Here is a 6,363-nt window from a genome sequence, read left to right on the forward strand (position 1 = left end):
TACTGAGCTGTAAATGTGCATACTAACAACCATTTTTAGGGTGACAATTGGACATTTCGATTGCATCAACATCACTTCTAGGTGGCAAACATGGCAGCCTGCCCCACACAATTCCGCTATTACCTTATCGGCATAGAAAAAAGGCCATATCTTCTCCTCCCAGAGCATCCAAGGATGTCCCTACCCTCTTATGACGAAAAAGCCAAAGTGGTATTGGAGGATATTAGCCTGCCTTTCCTATCTCATGCCACTTCACAAGGCATAAATGTATGCAGAGACAGCATACCATCTCCACCCATTCTTAGAAGACTTGGAATTCCTTACTTATCATTTCCTTGAAGCCATTGGAAGGCTTCCCAATTGGTTCATAATGACATATTTCTTTGCGGCTTATTTTGGAGTGCTGAGGAAGAAAGAATGACCACATTTATTTCGGTTTCATGTGGTTATGGTGATGCTCTAGGAGATTACTCTGCATGTGATTAGGACAATAAGCCATTGGATGCCAATGGCAGTGTATTTGGGAAAACTTGGGATGCACTTCTAGGCGCCCATATCATTTGGATGCATGTTCACAGTGATGGAATGCATACATTGTGCTCTTGGTGGCATGTACACTGACATTCCATTTTGTATGTGATGTTGGATATATTCAATGTCAAAAAGATTAATTAGCAACCATATGTGGAAGATCAGAATATTTACTTTCATGTTTTTATTTTTATTTTTGTTTGGATTTCGTGATGCATTTTGTTATGTGCATAAGAGTTCTTTCCAGGTTGAATTCAGTGGAGAAGTCGTATCTCTTATTTTTAGTTGTCCTCTCCGGCTATAGTTTGGCTTCTAAATGTTTCCTGATGTGATTTTGTTATCCTACTTTACTTTCAATAACTGCTCTTAATACAGCTCTGGCGAAGATACTTGACTCCAATTTTGTGACACTTATATTTGCATGAAATAGTAGAAAATTGACCACTCATGTTCCTTTTTGAGACAATGTTTAATTATAAATTGTTACTGCTTAGGTGGACATGAAGTTTTAAAAAAATAATAAGAAGAAGAAGAAAGTGTGAGTAGAGATGATTCTTAGATGTCTCTCTTTTGGTTGGAGATGATTCTTTGTCCTTGGAAGCCCTTAGAGGCCCTTCTAATTTGCAAGGAACTGTACTTTTTGTGGGTAAGGCAGACGAACATAATGAGCTTTTTCAAGGAGAAGTTTATGACTATATGTGTACGTACGTAGGACTCTCCTAAGAGCTTCCACACTTGCAAATGTGCACTGTTTGTAAAATGGTTCTCAGGAGAATTTTTGCTTCGAAGTGCTTAGAGCAAAATTTTGAACATATGTCCCCTTCAAAAACCTTCTATGTGCAAATAGTCTTAATAATTCATATACTGTTGAAAGTGGAGTGATTTTTTCTCTAATGTGTGATTTTTTCTCTAATGTGTGTCAGCCTACAGAAGAGTCAAGATGAATAATCATTATTGAGGGAATTTTGAATATATCAATAATACTTATATAAACAAGATAAATAATTGCCGTAGTCTATTATGTTGTGTGATGAATAATTTCAATATAGACATGCTTTATATGATATGAAGTATACAAGTTCTTTATTCCCCAGGAATACCAGAATTTGATTATGCTTTCTTCTGACAATTCATGCTCAAAAGACACACGTATTTGATGGTTCACACACCTTCTTTGTCTTCCGTTGACTTAGGACAGTGAGAAGTATAAAATTTACAATAAGAAAGTTTGCAATTTCTACATGTTGTGGTCTTCTGCCATGATATCTGACGCAACTTGCACAAACTATGTAGAGTACATGCAGTCCACTTTGTATTGATAAAATAGCACTTTCAAAGTTGGAAATTGAAAAATGAGAAACTTTGGCTATTGCCATTTTCAAAATGTTCTTCTCATTATTTTTTGAGAATGTACGAAACAAATTATTGCTTAACCTAATGTGCATATATTACTACATTGTATCTAGAGTGCCGACTTGCACGGGCTTTCACTAGTTATAGTACACTCTAAACCTGGATTTTTAAAAGTTTTTGTTAAGTTGAATGGATTGACAGAAAGACACAGAAATTAAATGAAGTTTTATGGATTTTCAAAATTTGAATCATGTGTTCTATTTCGTGAAGTCTCTTTGACTCATTTCAGTTTGTTTGCTCCTTTAGTTTATTGAAATTGAGCAAGATTGTTTTGAGATATACAATTTTCATTTTGCTATTTAATTGTTGCTTATGTCTTTTTCTTGATAATTCATATAGAATTGATTTTATTGTTTGGTTATGCAAATCAGTGTTAATTCATGTCATATTTTATTTATTTTAATTATTGACGCCTCACTTCAATAAGGCGAGCACCACACGCCTTGCGCCTAAGGCACAAAGTTAGTAATTCACCTTAATGCCTTGACTACACTGCTCCTAATGGGTCATGCCGTAAATTTTCACTGGCAAAAGAAGAAACGCAAAGAAAAAGGAAAAAAAAAGGTATACAATTATTCGACATTCTTTTGTTGCAGCCACATTAGAATCAAGAATGAATGTCCTAACAAGTTCGACAAAATACCTACAAGGAGTAGGAGTTTAAGTAGACATGAACACTTTGGCATTTGGAATTGGATCGATGGATAACTATTGATATTGGGATGATGTATTTTAAATGATGCTTAAAATTTGGATAAGTTTAAAAAGTTATTTTGTTGAACTTGTGAAATTTTTTTGTTGGATTAGATTTGTTTGATGGTTTAATTTCTTTGCATATAACTGTTACCAAAGACGAAAAATAGGGAAAAACATGAAGAAAATGGAAAACTTGAGAAGTATGGTAAATTATACAAGTTTTGGCTATGCCTAGAAGTGTGGGCAACAACAAGCTAAGGCTCTGTTTGGCAGTAACAACTTATCTTTGTACTAGGGTGGTACTTAATAGCCAAATTTAGTAGTGGTTCATGTCCCGAGATGATCAATAACACAAGTTGTTTGGTTCTTGCCTACTCTTCTTAAAAGTTATTGCACCCCAAGTCAAAACACACAAAATAATCATGAAAAACTTCAAATAGAAAACCCAATACAATGTTAGTTGTTAATCAAACTTTAATATACCAAAACAACCACATATATATTTCTATTTTCTTGAAAGAAATTTACAAAGAAATATTACATAAACTTTTTTAGCAACAATTTGGAAATCATTGAAAATCAAGTGGGTTTCATTTTGTATCTTCAAAATTGGAGAAATCAAGAGATGATGTGAGTAGAGAGATGTTCAAATTTGATAAAATGGAGATTTTTGTGATGAAAACGGTGGGTTTTGGAGATATTACACTTTTCATTTTGTTTAAGTAAGAGAAGCAAGGTGTGGAGAGAAGATGGTGGTGGTGGTGGTGGGGGGAATAAATTGTTGAAGTGGTGAAGAAGATTTTCTTTTTTTTTTTTTTTTTTTTCGGTCCTTTTCTTATTTATTATGATGTAGATTGAAATCCAACCTTTTCCAATGGATACCGTTATTCATACTTTTGTGGTTGGGCCAACCAACTAGTAGCTTAAGGTCTACAGGCTTGGGCTCAAAAAATAGGAACCAAACATTTAGTGCACCCTAACCCATGAATGGGTTGGGCAATACAGGCTACCAAACAGGGCCTAAGTGAATAGCTAGTAGAGTAGTAAATGCTTTTAACCACGCTTTCAACGTTTTGCCAAAGCTTGTTACTGTATTGAATATTTGAATCACATCAAACTTGAAACTGAAACAATTTTTTGCTACACCTTCAAGCATTGCTAATGAAATAGTATTTGCAAATTGCAACGCATGGAAGAGTATGGACAATACTCTCTTTAAGTTGCTAATAACTTTTAAAAATAATTATATATTTTTAAAATGAGAAAATGAAAATGCTATTTGCTACGCCTTTAGGAGCTTCATCAACGCTTTTTTGTGTAGTAAACAATATGATTATTAGCAACGGTTCAAGTGTTAGTTGTCAATTATCTTTTGTCTTGCCATAACCAACAATGACATCACAACGCTTCTCAAAGGAGAAATTTCTTCTTTGCTGACATGATGGTGAACTGGGATTCTCTCATAGCTCCACTCTGAGGGTGAGCTATCTGGATATAGTGTATGGTGCAAGCCTTCTTTGTACGGTTCTGTTTCTGTTTAGTTTTACTAGATAAATTGTGTTGCCTTGTTTTGAGGACCTCCCTCAAATGTCTTCCATTAGGAGAAGATGCCCGGTTTTATGTAACCTTTGGTCCTATTATATGTTATATATCACCTCTTTTAACCCGATAAAAAAAACGCTTCTCAAAGTGTGGCAAAATAATGTTTGCCATAGTTGAGCCAATTTTTGCTACGCTTCAAAGAGTTGCGAAAAGCCTCATTTCTTGCAGTGTGCACGCTATGAAACAAACACATTTTATTGGAATTATTATGTCCAGTAAAATGTTATTGGTGCTCTAATACTCTACAACTCAAAGATTACAGTAAATATAAATGAATTCAGGATAAATATCAGGCAATAAATTTGGGTCCAATTGAGTTGTAATTACTCTTTGTCAATTCAATTTGTAGTGCGTTTGTTTGTCAATAATCAGACTTGTGGAAAATAATTAGATAGAATTTTTGGTGGACGATTGTTTGGATGACTTGGAATTGTAAATAATTAAATTATAAATAGATTCCATTTTCTTATTTGCATTCTTAAGAAGACCCTTGTTAATTCTACGGAATTTATTTCTTTATTTTCAGGGCCGCCCTGAGATTTGAGAGGCATTAGGCGAGCTCTCAAAGCGGGTCCCTGTTTTTGTTACCTAGGCTTTAATAAATTGGCCAATATTTAGGCTTTAATACATTTTCCATATTTAGGCTTTAATAAGATGTCCAACGTATTTGGGCTTAATAAGTTGAGCTAGATTAGACCATTTACATATATAGTGCCTAGCGAATTGGGGGCATTTTTTTTTGGGTCACCAAGTGGGGCCCTAGGTTATCTCCTAATTAGCCTTGCCCTGGAGGCAGCCAAGTTTATTTCCTTATATGCATTTTAATTAGAAAGATAAATCAATTTGATTTATAAAATAACGAAACAACGAAATTGAGGATTCTATATGACAACCAAACACAAAAACATAAGTAGGAATTGCAATCCAATGATTTCTAAAAGTTTGCCAAACACATATTTTGTAAGTTGGAATCGAATTCTTTTCAAGTGGATTCCATTCCAATAGTTTCTAACTCATTTTATTCCTAATTAGTTTATAGTTTCAGTTTCCAAACACACTCTTGATAGCCTGAACTCTGAAGTGCATTGGTGTGGAATTGAGTGTGACACCGGTTACGTTAAATTGCACCAACAATTTCACTAAAAGATTTGCTAAGTCTTATGGTGACGTGGTAATTTTATAACCACTGGTCGGACACTCCAAGCATCCAACCAAGTCAGACCCACTATCATTTTACTTTGTAGTTTGATTATTGAAAAAATAAATAAGGTGATTTAATTGGGCACTCATCAAATTGCATTGGGCAGCCTACGGCCCAAGCTCGACAGCTAAGTCCAACAACACTAGCCTAATACACCCCCCACCTCAACGCATACCGGCTACCATTTTTTTCAAACCTTTTTAGCCGATATCATCTCATCTCTTGCGAGACCCAAAAAAAAAAAAAAAAAAAATTGAGTTTTCTGTCGTATTCATACTTTGAGTGTTGAGTTGTGAATCAACAATGGGAATTGAAGTTGGCGACTTCACCCAATTCGAGTCGTGTCCCGTTTGAGTATATACTCAAATTTGGTTGGGTTGATTAAACTTGATTATATTGATTAAATTTGATTGGGTTGATTAAACTTGATGATTTCAAACTTGATATTTTTTTGAGTTTGGGTACGAGGAAGATTCGGTTTATTAAACTTGATGATTTCAACCTTGATGTTTTTTTGGAGTTTGGGTGGAATATTGGGTTGATTAAACTTTAGTTCGAGTTTGCCAAAACTTGATGAAATCTTTTCGAGTTTGAGTTCGAGTTTGGTTTGATTAAGTGGAAGTTGATTTTTAAAATGAACATCGTGACAAACAAATTGAATTTTTTAAGTCCAAACGACCTAGCCATGTCGCTCAAGATAGTCCCCAAACGACCCCGCCATGTTGTCCTAGAGATTGCCTAAATGACCCCACCAAATCGTCTAGTTAAAAACCATGAGTTTTGTCTCAAACGACACACAAAGACCGTTTGAGTGTACACGCAAACGACATGACGAGACCGTTTGAGTGTACACTCAAACGACCTGAGGGTTTCGTTATGACGAGACCGAATGGATTGATCATCAAACTGATCCAAGTTAA

General features: G+C 34.9%; 1 pseudogene; it reads left to right on the top strand.

The window, feature by feature from the left end:
• The first annotated feature begins 190 nt into the window (after window positions 1-190).
• On the top strand, window positions 191-671 carry LOC147521934 (protein TIC 20-I, chloroplastic pseudogene; annotated as a pseudogene).
• The last annotated feature ends 5,692 nt before the right edge of the window (window positions 672-6,363 follow it).

The sequence above is a fragment of the Coptis chinensis genome, chromosome 1 (genome assembly GCF_015680905.1).
Source record: "Coptis chinensis isolate HL-2020 chromosome 1, ASM1568090v1, whole genome shotgun sequence".
Taxonomy (NCBI): domain Eukaryota; kingdom Viridiplantae; phylum Streptophyta; class Magnoliopsida; order Ranunculales; family Ranunculaceae; genus Coptis; species Coptis chinensis.